The following is a 14192-nucleotide window of genomic DNA, read 5'->3' as shown; positions in this document are numbered from 1 at the left end:
AAATGGTGTTGCTACGAGGATGAATAGGACCATACAAGAGAAGGTCAGAAGTATGTTGTCTAATGCACAACTGCCAAATGGGTTTTGGGCTGAAGCTGTATCAACAGTTGTTCATCTTGTAAATAGATCTCCTAGCAAGGTTTTGCAGAAGGATTCAGTGCCAGAGATGGTATGGTCAGGCAAAATGCCCTCATACAAGCATCTCAGAGTCTTTGGCTATGAGGCATATACTCACGTTCCAAAGTAATTTAGGAACAAACTTGAGCCAAAGAGTAGAAAGTGCATCTTTCTAGGCTATGGTAATTCTGGTGAGATGGGGTACAGACTTTGGGATCCCGAATCCAGAAAGGTTGTCCGCAGCAATGATGTTCACTTTAATGAATCCAAATATCATTCTAAACCAGAGAGGGTTGAGGAGATTAGAAGAGTTGTCTTCCAAGAAGATGGACCTGCATGTGCAAGACGAAATTTCAGGGCTCAAGAGGAGCAAGGGATTTTCCAGTTTGCTATGCGAGCCGACAGTTAAACAGTGCGAAAAGAACTACACAAACCACCGAGAGGGAAGGGTTAGGAATGATTTATTGCTGGTAAAGAAATTTAGGCATTAATTGCTTGCAAACAAATTTGTGTTCTTCACGGATCATCAAGCTCTTTTATACCTAGTAAATAAACCTTGCAACACAGGGAGGATCGTACGCTGGTTTATTATATTGCTAGAATTTGACTTCACAGTGGTGGTCAAAAAAGGGAAAAAACTCATCTGCGAGCTGATCATCTTTCAAGAATACACAACGGGGAAGATCTCAAGGGGTAGATGATGACATACCAGATGCTTATCTTTTCAAACATTGAAATGGTACCCAAATGGTCTCAGGAAATAGTTAGCATTCTCTCCTTTGGAAGTGAGTTTGATAATACAGGATGTAGATCCAAACAGCGAACAATTCGACAAACAAAAAACTTTCAGTTGATAGCAGGACGGTTGTATCATCTTGAATCTGACCTAATCCTACGATTATGTATAAATCCGGAAGAATTCGAGTGCTACCTAGAAGAGGCTCATGTTCCAGGGTTGTGCATTTCATTGTTCGACAGTGAAAACACACCAAAGACTGAAACAATTAGGGGTTTATTGGCCAACTATGTATGCGGATACACGTTCTTATGTTACCAATTGTACAGTATGTAGTGCCAAAGACAATGGATCAGGCAACTTTGTTTCGGGGTGAACATAGCACCTGCATGGAGTCAATATATCATTGACTTCCTAACCACCAGAACGTTCCCTGAGAACACTACAAGAGCACAGGAGAAAGCTATAGAGCTGGAAGCTCGTGACTTTCAGCTAATTGGAAATCAACTCTATAAACGGGGAAAGGACAACCAACTTAGAATCTGTGCAAGTGAAAGCGAATACCTGTGATTCTAGAACATGCACATAGGCAGTAGAATTAAGCTGCTATTGCAAAAAAAATAGAAACCTCGATGGCGAATGCCAATAAGCATCTTGCTTATTCCCTTCTCTTGCACAACATTAATTTTTCCATGCATTGACCGAGTATGCATAAATAGGGCCACATTAATCGGCCAGGCATTAGCACAAATTTTTCAAATGCACGGCACATACTATGAGCAAGACCTTGTTGTCGGGAGGACTCCGACTAGGAGGGGGGGGGAGGCATTCTCAATGCGGAACCAATAACAGAAACAACAAAAAAGGGCATGATTTTTGACTTTTTAAAGGTTGACGTTTGATTGCGAAATTTTTGGAGTTACCCAAGTATATATGCCCTTTATACAGCATGAAGCTACAGGTATATGGGGCCAAACGCCAAATCAAGCCCTTAGGTGTGTGTATATAAGTAGAAATAGCCATTTTTCAGGCAAAATACTGGTAAAACGGAGAAATCGGCCAGAAAAATTGCATGTGAGTGTATATAATGTGTTGCGGAGATGTTTGTGATCTATTATGAATTTTGGGGATTTTTTTGAGTTTGATTTGCTGTTTTCCTTTTAATTTTGCTAATTTTCGGCAAAAAAAACTTCAAAATACAAAAAGCAGGTGAAAAACAGTCGTAATGAAAAAACAAAAAATATGGGAGTGACCAGTGACTAAAAGACAACCTATGGTACGGTGGGGGTGCAATTATGAGACTAGAGCGAAAAGCGTGTTTTGGCCAGGTTTTGACCAAATGACAAATTTCTGGTAAACAGAGCAAATAGAGTCCAAATCAATAAATTTTTGAGCCCTAAACCGCATCTTGCAGAAAGAAAGATAGGAGCACATGTCAAATTTCATGAAAATGGTTCGAGGACCTCCATTATAAGAATTTTTCACTCCATTTTTAGCTCATTCTCACTATTGACCTTGTGGAGAGAGCTTCTGCCACTAGAGTGGATCGATCTTCCAGTAGCTTCTACGATGCGCACGGCTACCGACCAGCTCAGACATGAGAGGTAGGCTCACCACCTTGAGCTTTTCGCGCATGTTTGTCATTCTGTCGCGAGAACTAGCGTAGAAGTCACACACAAAGGGGTGGTAGAGACCTGCAAATAGAAACGGCGGCCAAACGGCTAAACCAAAAGCAACAAGAATTCATCGGCAGCTTACCCTAGTCTAGGAGGACCAGTCCTGGATAGCCAAGGCAGTGGGGAACCATCGGGAAAAACCCTAATTCCCAGAAAACCGCAAGAGGCACCAAATGGGAAATCGGCGAAACGGCGACCAAATGCTACCAAAATTTATGGGTAGGAGCATATCGACATGCTCAACAAGTCCATATGACCGCATGACCAAAAAGTGACCCGAAGCGCCACTAAACCTCAGAAACGACATCATACAGACAAAGCGTCAAAATGCACTTGCGGCAAACCGCAAGTCCGTTTGCCACCAAATTCACGAGCGGCTTTCCTAAACCATCAACAACTAAGTCCTATGGTGGTGGACCACCACAAATCATCAAAGGTATGTAAACGCAGCCACGGGTGCTTCTAGAGCGACAAATTGCCAAATGAAGCTCCGGTGAAGCCGAAGTCGACAAAAAACATACGGAAGGATCCCCAAGGGATTGGGAAGCTATGGAGACCAACATCGAGGAATTTCATCGCAAAAGCACTCCAAAAGTCAGAAAATGGCTCGGAGGCTCTGAAGTCCACACAGGGAGTTATACTCTATCCATTTGACTTTTTTGTTGAAATTAGGCTCAAAAGGGACTTAGGGGGGCAAAGGGCAAGCATGGGAGCACTAACAAAGGAAAAATCACCAGGAGACATCCTACGCGTAGGATGTCTCAAGGCATTTTTGGCACAAAACCCAACAATTCTTGTCATGCACATGTTCTGAATGACATTTACAAGCCATACCCCAAGTTTCATCACATTTGGACGAGATTGGACCTCATATGCATGGAAAAACGCAAAGTTAGGGCATAAAGGCACTAATGGGCCTTTGACCTACCAAATCTCATGAAACTTCCACAACACATTCACATACATCAGGTAACTTTCTGTGTGGTCTAGGAGTTAAAATGAGGAAATAGACATCCTACGCGTAGGATGTCTTATGGACCATCTGGGCATGAAGGAGAAGTTTTGTCATTTCAGAATTGATAACCTCATCAACAAGAGCCCATATGTCAAGCTTCAAGCCCTTCTAATCACTTTTGACCCCCAACACCTTCAAGATACACTTTTTTGAGCCCAAAAAACCTCACAGAGCCCTACAGGCATCAATTATTATCCAATGCAAATCCAAGAACATGGCTATGTTCCATAGGTCAAGGACAACCCACAGATCAAGTTTCATGCAATTCTGATGAAAAAGACATCCTACGCGTAGGATGTCTTAAGCTTAGATTTAGGCTTCTGTGCAAGAAATGACATCATAGGAGATAATACCATGATGCATTGAGCCCATATACCAAGTTTTAACCCATTTGGACATCAATTGCTTCCATGATGGACAATCTACCAAAATTGTGACCTAAAGCCTAAATCAACCCAAAAATCCACTTTTTGACATCCAAATTCAAATCCAAGCTTATAACCATGTTCCATGAGCCTTACACTACTACATGTCAAGTATGGACCATTTCTGAAGAAAAAGACATCCTACGCGTAGGATGTCTAGATGAATTTTTTTTGTCAAATTTGCACTGTTTGCACATGCACAGCTTCACAAGTTCCTTTTAGGCTATAATTTCAATTTTCAAGTCATTTGGATAAGTAAAACTCAGTTTAGCAGCTGATATGGAAAAAAAGCTAACTTCGAATTGCTGAGTGCAACAGGGTCTATGGCAGCCTCGAAGTCACCGACAAAGAAGAAGAGAATGACAATCAAAGACTATCTGGACGAGGTGGAACCATTTGTCATTCCAGAGGGAACATTAAAGCCCACAAACACCTGGATACAGGAAGATCTACTAGAGTCAAACGACCTAAAGATCTACCAAGGTGTGTTCAAGGACAATGACGGAAATGTAATAGAGCTGCCAATGCTGCCAAGGGAGCTCAATGAATTTGTCCGAAGCAAAATGGCCGGCTACTTGGAGAAAATTGACCTCCATAACTATTTCGAAGCAATCCCAGCAGGGGTGGACGTCAAAAGGGTATGGGAGTTTGTGACCAGCATTAAAGAAGATGGAGTGGCCAAGGTGACTGATTTGCACGGCAGGCCCAACATAGAGATCATTATCACGGAAAGGGTTGTGCCCATGCACTAGATCTCTCCAATCAGGGAGACAGCGTGACAAAGAGAAGGGATGAAGTAAAGGTGTACAAAGAGAAAAAGGCTAATTACACTTTTGAAGACATTGCCAACCCAAAGGTGGCGATCATGAGCCAATTGTACAACCAATACTTCCACATGTGCACGAAGAGGCCGCAGAAGTACAGGATGCGCCAGGTTCAATTGCCACAACATTTACTTGGGCAATGACGAAGGGCACCCCAAAGATAATCAATTATGCGGCATACATATATGACAGCTGGTGAAGATGGGAAACAAAAAGCCAACCTACATAGTACCAGGAGAGATGATAACCAAGGTAGTTTATGCAGCACTGCACGCCAAGGGAAGGTGGCCTGACCCCCCATCTCAGAATGACTGGCTCAGGGTGAAGGAAAGACAAAGAAGACGAGCCACAAAGAGCACCAAGGGTGGCTACAAGGTTGAAGAGACGACTAGAGCCAGTGGAAGAGGAGCAACCTGAGCAGAAGAAAGGCAAAAAAGAATCTGCTCAAGTGCGGTCAAAGAGACTCGATCACAAAAAGCGGCTAGACTCGAGAGGCTGATGGAGAGTTTCGAGCAGAAGAGGGGCCGCTTTGAAGACTACAATCAAGAATTTTGAGATTCTTGATGCCACAGCGGAAAACATTCCCCACATCCCTTTCACCGAGGAAGAAGTGGAGCAGATACGGCAGACGTTGCTAGAGAACAAGAAAACCAGGAAAGGGAAAGAAAGACGAAAGCAGATAAGAGATATAAAGGGCAAACCTACAGCTTTACCAGATCACCATCACCATCACCACCTCCTAGCAACCCTCCACCAGAAGATAGGAGGTTGGAGACAATCAAGAAGAAACACGGGCTGAAGAGCAAGAGCAAAAGCCAGAACCTGAGCCCAGGAAGAGGCCAAGCCTGCATCTGAGCAAAAAGAACTTGAAGAAGCATATTATGCATTTCTGGACCTGCTAGCTACAGGCTATACAAGGGAAGAAGCCACCACAGTCGCATTCGACTTGGCGAGGACAGGGCATGAAGAATAGATGCCAGGTAATCGGCTAATTGAGCTAAAGGAGATTGCTACCGACACAGTAGACCTTCACCCGCCCTCGAATGATTGGGATGTGGTGATGACAATGCTAGCCGGATAAGGGCACAATCTGTGGCATCAGACGAAGAATTGATAACTCTAAAGGCCACTAAAGTAAAGACCAAGATGGAAAGAGATCTACTGCAGGCAAAAAGCCAAGGACACAAAGAAAGAGAAGCTAACCTCCAAACAGCCTGGCCACTGCTCTACAAACTGCAAGCAAAGGAAGAAGCAAATGAGGGCAGCGGCAAAGAGTTTGCAAGCAGCTGAAGAAGAGTGCCTGCAACTCAGCAAGTCATTGCGAGATGCAGAAAAAGAAAGAGATAATCTGACACTCAGCTAGCAGAAGAAACTAAAGAAGTAGAGGCCTTGAGGAATGCTAAGGAGAAGGCGGGAAGGAAATAGAACAAGAAGCAAGCCTGGATGATGAAGTCCTTGAGCTCAAGGACCAATTAAAAGTCAAAGATCAAACCATCCAGAGGCTGAGAGCATCACCTATGAGAGTTAGAGCTACAAGGTCAACTCAAGTTATTCGGAGAGTCAAATGTATGAAGAGCAGATGCAAGAACTCCAAAGGGAGTTGACTCTTGAGAAGAAGCAGAGGGTGATCATGGCTGAAGGTTTCTATCCCCCGCAATGCAACAAATTGGGAGGCGGCCAAAGGCCCTACAAGAAGAGTTGGAGAGCATAAAGATAAAGCTCGAGGAGGCTGAAAAGTAAATGCTGAACTCAATGACCTCCTCATGACTATGGGCGAACAAGCCGATAGTGGAAAAGCAGACGCTCCTCAAGAAAATGAGGAGTTGAAAGACCGGCAACAAGCAGAAGCAGAGAGCTCAGGGTCAGCTGCCAATGAGGGCATCGACCTCGACAATGTGGCAGATCCTGTGGACACACCCATGCCAGAGGAAAGCATAGCAGGCTCCTCTCAGAGCCCCAGGGTCTAACACAGGAAAAGAGGAAAAATTGCAAAAAGCAATAGAGGCAGAGCTCAGAGAAAGCACCAAAGAGGCCTTGGAATGGGACAGAGGGTTTTCAAATCAATGACAATTCAGGAAATCTACGCCAGCGATCTCAGGCGTGAATGGCTACAACCCTCTCTCCCATATCCATTGCTTAAATATGATTCGGCAAACAATAAACCAGAGGATCAGAGAAGAGCCAACGGTCCCTCTCTACAACGCAGTCACACCTCAAGGCCAGAAGGAGTAAGGCTGATAGTGGATTCTCAGCCCAAGTGGAGGAAGGCTTGGCTTACCAAGTACCCGCAGTACCTAATACACTGGTAGAGGCACCTAAACACATCAGAGACACACCTCAGCTTCTGCCCTCTACCAAGGGTTAGGACGTGGAAAGCACACGAACTCTTACAGAGAAGCCAACCCACTTGGCTGAACTACCCAAAGCTGCCAGGCGTGAGGGCAGGTGAGAGAATAAAAATCACCCTAACGAGCACCATAAAGTTGTTCACTCGATCACCTGACCTTACATGCATCATGATGAGAAAGATCTGCAGAACCATCCTAGCAGTGTTTGAAACCTTCAAGCCAGGACAGGTGACTGATAGCATATTTTCTTCCAGGACACATACAGATGTGCTTATGATATGTCAGGTCAGCCTTCCAAGGAGGTGATACATGCATTATACCAAAGAATCATGTTTCCTCCCATCTATCACCTCCAGCGTTTGAAGAAGCTTTCTACACGGGATTCTTTACCATGCATACAGACATCTTTGGACCAACAATGCTAAATCTACATGCACGGTACGAATCACTGCTAAAGATGCGGGAGACCATAAGGTGAAGCAAAAGATCAAGGCCATGTCGGGGACGACATGAACAAGGAGGGGGGGGATGTTAGAAGCTGGACACACCCCACGGCATCTAACTACTCGGCGGATTTTTTTTTTTTTTGTAATTAGTAATTCATTGAGGAAAACCCAGTTTTTCACCTTGTAAATATTGGGACTTACAGAAGTTTCCAGATTGTATCCCTTTTTGATAGTTAGATGGAGTAGATTGATGATTTTGAAACTTTAGGGTTTGAGAAGTTGTAAGGTATATATATCACTTTTTGACCTTAATGAAAAACCTTTTGTCATTTTAAACAAGTTTAAGTTTTTGAGTGAGCGTACTGTGTACGTGAGAGAGAGTGTGAGCTTTGTCTTGACGCTACGTGTGCTATGGTGGTCGGAATCGAGTGCGGAGAAGTGCAGCGTGTTACCCCCGACTAGAGCTAAGAGACGATACCAACATTGCGCGCGTACAGTCCGGCTTTGGGAGCTCCTTCTACGAGCTTCATCGGTTGTTTGGGTGAGCATACGTTGTCCGATTTTGCATTGCAGCATATCCACGCGTTCACATTGAGTAGAACTACACATTAGGCACTTCATATTTCAAAAACGAAGAACTACAGATTTTCGGCCAGACATCCTACGTATTTCAGCATCGGGTGTTTTGGGTCGTGATTTTGGTGCACAGACCTTAGGGAGAGTGGCCTATAGGTATTAGTAGGGTCTCCTTCAAGTTCTATGGTGTTTCGGAAGTATTTGATAGGTATTCGGCTCTAGCAAGCGTTGTAGGAAGCATCCTCTTTTGTTCTCTTGAAGACTGTGACTTAGACAAGTGGTAGGAGCCTCTGTAGAAATTAGTTAGGAGTTGGTCGAGTGTAGGTTGACACCTTATGCTTGCTTCCACGTGCTTGCGGGTCAAGCTTCGTCCTTAGCTGACATTACATGTTAGGTGAGTTCTCGTTGTGCTGACGTCCGTCGCTGCGTACCCGTCCAACACTAACCCTAAGGCCTTTAAGCTCCATTAGATAGCATTGCTCTTTAACATACCATCTCTCATTCGGATCCCTTTAACCTTGGCCCCATGTTGAGACGGATCCATAAGCACATGTCTATATTCTAACCCTTGTTCCCGTTTATTCTCCGACATTAAATGATAAGTTTATTATGAGAAAATCTTTTGGGTTGGTTAGATATTAGATTTTATGACATTACCTCTCTCTTGAAATCATAGTCATCCTCGACTATGAGGTTAAAGAGATAAAGTCTTAGTCATTAGTCTACGTTTCTTAGTGTGTCAAGGATCCCTTTTCACCCTACGACGTCATTCCAAAATGGATGACTAGTCCATTTGGTGCTTGGGAGACATAGCTGCCGCAAGCATGTCTGCTCTTTAGTCCATATAATACTCCCAAAGTAGAGTGACAAATTCTACTTAGTGTTTGAGTGACATCGTCATCACAGTCATGATTCTAAGCATGCATACTATTTAAATCTGTGCACAAAAGAGGATTAGTCTTATAAGACAAAAACATTGTTCATTTAAAAAGCATTTATATTTGCTTACTGTAGTGTAGCATTGTAAGCATTGACAAGGTTCATACCATCCTTAAGTTGTATTCCTTGCTTCCATCCAGCATCTTCAAAAGGATAATTTTTTAACTTAATGAGATACCGTCGGATAATCTTACCATGTTGTGGTACCTTGTCTTCATAGCTTTGGGTTGTAGCACCTCTTCTTGGTCTTTGATTTTTGGAGGGTCTTTAATAATTGGTTCTCTTGGCGACTCTCCTTTGTAGGGCTTAAGTAGGCTCACATGAAAATCATTATGTATGAGCCAATGGTTGGGAAACTTGAGTTGATAAGCCATGTCATTGATTGGCTTCGGGATTTGAAAAGGACCATAGTATCTTTTTGCTACTTTAGCATAATACTTTTGATGGCCTGTAGGAGTTTTGCTTGTCGTTTGCCTCAATCGAGCCTTAGGAAACTTAAGTAAGACCCAATCATTTTCTTTGAACATTAAGGCCCTTTTGTGCTTGTCAGCAACAACTTTTTGCCTTTGTTGAGAGATGAATATAGCCTCCTTAACCTTTTGAAAAGATTCTTGTAGGTCATGGCTATGCTCATCAGCAGCAGTGAAAATCTTCCCATGTACTTTAAGTAGCAAGGGACTTTTCGGTCTTCCCTCTATGATCTCAAAATGTGTTTTTTCCATAGTAGTATGGACAGTATTATTGTACGCATACTCTACAAGGGGTAAGTACTTCTCCCATTGTGAGCATTGATCTACTTCTGTAACATAAGTAGATATTTAGTAGATCAAGTATCGTAAGATTGGCCATCTCACTTTGGCCGTTTGTGGGTGATAGACCGTAGTTAAATTCAATTTTGTACTAGATTTTCAAAGAGATCTTTCCAAAAATACTGGTCATTCTAGAATCTCTATCTAACACGATGGATGTTGGTAATCCATGGTGTTTAAAAATCTGAGATATGAAGAGGGTTGCCATTTGGTGTGCCTTAATAGTCTTTTTGACAGGAATAAAGTGTGCTTGCTTGCTGAACCTGTTGAATATTGTCCATATTCCCGTATTCCCATGGAAAGACTTGGATAATCCAAAGATAAAATTCATGGATATACTCTCCTATGGTGAATTAGGATTGGCAATGGTTGGAGTAATCCAGGTTTCTTCCCTCTATCATACTTAGTCTTTTGGCATACCACACATTTTGAAACATACTCTTGTATGTCCACTTTCATGGTAGGCCAATAGAAGCATGTCTCTACTCCTCAAAGATTAGGTTGAATTCCTTTATGCCCCGCATAGGGAGGAGCATGGGATTCATACATGACTTTCTCACGAAGGGAGTGGGTCACACATAGCCTATTGCCATGGAGAAGATAACCATCTCGCAAGGTGAATGGTTCCTCTTTCTTCCCCAAAGCAAGGACTGAAATTACATCTTTAAAGTCAAGGTCAGTAGCATATTCATCTATTATAGAAGATAGATCATTGTGAGTTGCTATAGACATCGCATTAACTTTTGGTCGTCGTGAAAGTGCATCGGCCACTTGATTGTGCTTACCAGCAATGTGAGCAATATGAAAATAAAATTGCGAAAGAAACTTTTTGCACCTCATTTGTTTGTTGGAAGGCTTGGTTTGCGTCATGAAGTACTTGAGGCTTTGGTGGTTTATTCGTAAAATGAATGGAGTCCCCAGTAAATAGTGCTTCCATGTGTCTAGGACACGTAGACTAAAATCTCTTTCTCATAAACGCCCAAGCCATTCATCTGTATTGAGCCTTCGGCTCTCATATGCGTGAAGCAAGATTGCTTCAAGGCAATCACCACAAGCATCACATTGGACCTCAAATGGCTTTGAGAGATCCGAAAGCATGAGGACTGGTTGAGAGGTAAGCTTATCTTTGAGCTTGTCAAAAGCATTTTGCTCCTTAGCAGTCCTTGAATACTTAACGTTCTTCTTTGTTAAGTCATGTAATGGTCCTGCTATTTGAGAAAATTTTGCTATGAAGCGTCTATAGTATGCACTAATACCAATAAAGCTTCTGAGCTCATGTAGATTCCTTGGGTTAGGCCATGCTTTTATTACCTCTAACTTTGATGGATCCATACGTATACCATCTTGAGAGATAATATGACATAAGTATTGAATCTCTTGAAGGAAAAAATCGCTTTTTTTTTGTTGAGAAAAAGCTTGTTGTCCCTCAATGCTTGAAAAATCACTTGGAGATGTTGCTTGTTTTCCTCCAAGGACTTGGAGTAGATGATGATATCATCAAAGAACACTCCAGTGAACTTGAGGTAGGGTCTAAAAATTTTCTCCATCAAAAGATTGAATGTGGCTAGTGCATTGGTCAAGCCAAAAGGCATGACTGGATATTCATAAAGACCAAATGTTGTACAAAACACGGTCTTTAGGATACCTTCATCCACTATCCCACTATTCTTATTTGATGATAGCCACTTTTAAGGTCAATCCTACTGAAGTAGGTAGAGCCTTGTAGCTTATCAAACAGATCTTCTACCCAAGGCACAGGAAATCTATTTTTGATAGTGATATGGTTTACTGCTCGATAGTCCACACACATACCGTATATACCATCTTTCTTTTGCACTAAAAGAACTAGAGAACAAAAGGGAGAGGAGCTAGGCCTCACCATCCCTTTGTCTACCAATTCTTGTACTTCCCTTATGATCTCCTCTTGTTGAGCTTGGAAAACTTGATAAGGAGGCTTGTTAGGCGGTGAGCTTCCAGGTAGGAGCTCAATTCGATGGTCATCATCCCCTCGTTTTGGGATGTCATTGATAAAAACATCTTGGAATCCATTTAAAAAAGTAGACAAGCCTAACTCTTCTTCATTCTTACCATTTTCATTTGATAAATCATTAGCGGCATTGGTGGATTCTTTGACAAAAATCATGTACGCACAAATCGAGCTTTTCATTGACTTATCAAAAGTCGGTGAATTTACAAGTGGTATAGTAGGACCAGACTCATCAGCATCTATATACAGGCTCTTTCCCTTGTAGGTGAAGTACATTCTCCTTTCAGGGAACTTTATGTTGGAAGCCATGCGGTTGAACCATGGTGCCCCTAGGATAGCATCCTCATGTTGGAGAGGAGAGATGAAAAAGACTTCTTTGTCGACATAGCTTTGGACATGAAGCCTCGAATTCCCAATCAAGGGAGTAACGAAGGCTTGTTGTCCCTTGAAAGCTGTGTCAGTAGTTACAATATCTCCCATCTCAAAAGATTGAATGCCCAACTTGGTATCCAACTCCGTTGATATGAAGTTGTGAGTAGAGCCAGGGTCAAACAAGATAAAGGCATCATGTTCCCTTACCTTTCCCCAAGAATAGTAGAGAGGTGATCCTTTGCAATGAGCATCCTCTTTTGGAGCTTCAATGGTGGGAGCTCTAGGAGTCTCACTGTGGGCATTGCTCTTGGGGCAAGAACGATAGCCATGTCCTTGCTCCCCACACTTAAAACACTTTTGGTCCTTGCAAAAAGTTTCAAGCTCTTCAGGAGAGAGGTCGTTTTTACCTTTGTAAACTCCCTTCTCCTTGGACCGATTGTTGTTGTTGTTGTTATTGGAATTGCCTTGGCAAAAAATTTTGGGCATTGGTTTTCCCCTTTGCATCACTTTTGTCTTTGTTTTCCATGGGCTTCTTCATCTAGCCCCTTGTTGGAAATTGATGTGAGAAGCAACCATGGTGTGGTGGATTACTTCGCTGATAGAACGAGGCCGTTGGGAGTTGACATACTCGGCCATTTCTTCAAGTAATCCCACAAAAAATTGTTTCTTTTTCTCAACAAAGTCTATCTTTTGGAAGACAGTAGCCTTGAGATGTACATCCCAAAACTTGTCCACATATTTGTGAATAGACTCATGGGAGAGAAGCTTCAAACTGCGCCATTCGGTAAGTACTTTGTCCTTTGCATCGCTTGTAAGGAATTGCTTCATGATGGAAACTCGTTGTAGCAGGCTACAATGTCACTTTCATAGGACACTCATTTAGTACAGTTCGTCCGGTCTGGTTCACACTGGACGGACTCTCTGGGCTGGGTTGGATTGGGCAGTGACACGTGGCAGGATACGGACGGTGGCCTAGTGGACATCGTGGCCAAGCCACCACCACCACTCACTTTGGAGATTGGCTTAGGTGGCTGACATTTATGGGCCGTTGGGTCATTATCATCAGCTTCTTCACATCTTGTATGTAGTCGTCTAGAGTGAGTCGATACACAGAGCACGTCTTCACCATCCCGGCACATCTGAGCCTCGACACCCCCATTGTACCTGTGAGTCCTGGGCTGGAGCTGAGGTGTTGCCATGCCTGAGTCTGTATCAGTCTTTGAGATAGTCGAGTCATATGTTCTAGTCTGTTGTTGTGCCTTTGTGAGCTCTGTTGGTGTCTATTGTTTCCTTTCTTTTCAGTCTGTTTGAGTGAGATTGTCACGCACATTGCATTGAGGACCACCCACTGTAGAGAGCACGACACATTATCCGCGCTACAGGTGCACTTATTTTGGCGATCACAGTGGGACCTCAACTGAAATCTCACTGTGAGATTTGAAGCTAGTTGGGTCTATCTAGCTTCGCCTACCTTGCCTTGCACTAATCTCCTCTCGCCTGGGCCAACTGGTCCAATCATCTCTAGCCCCGATCCAACGAGTCCTCGCCCCTAGTCTAGTCCTCCTCGACCCTGGTCTAGTCTTTCTTGTCCGTGGTCCAGCCTGGTCTAGTCCTCCTCGTCCCTGGTCCAACCTGGTCTAGTCACTTGCCTGGTCTAGTAGAGTCTAGACCAGTCTTCAGCCAGTTCAAGGTTTTCTTGCCCAAAAGCTTTTGATTGGTTTGGTGGTCGCTGCATGACCCATACAAGGAGGTTAGTCGAGCGTCAAAGCGCACTAATGAGTCCTCTGAAGTACTACAACAGAAGACGACCCTTGGAACCTGTTGTTACCATATACATATGGTAGTGATGTGTGTGAACACACTAGGACCGCCGGGGCATTTTTTCCCTCTTAAGGAGGTTTTTTCCCCCATGCATTGTATAT

Source organism: Adiantum capillus-veneris, unplaced genomic scaffold (assembly GCF_014529385.1).
Source record: "Adiantum capillus-veneris isolate H3 unplaced genomic scaffold, ASM1452938v2 Hic_scaffold_33, whole genome shotgun sequence".
NCBI lineage: Eukaryota > Viridiplantae > Streptophyta > Polypodiopsida > Polypodiales > Pteridaceae > Adiantum > Adiantum capillus-veneris.
This window is presented reverse-complemented; position numbering follows the sequence as displayed.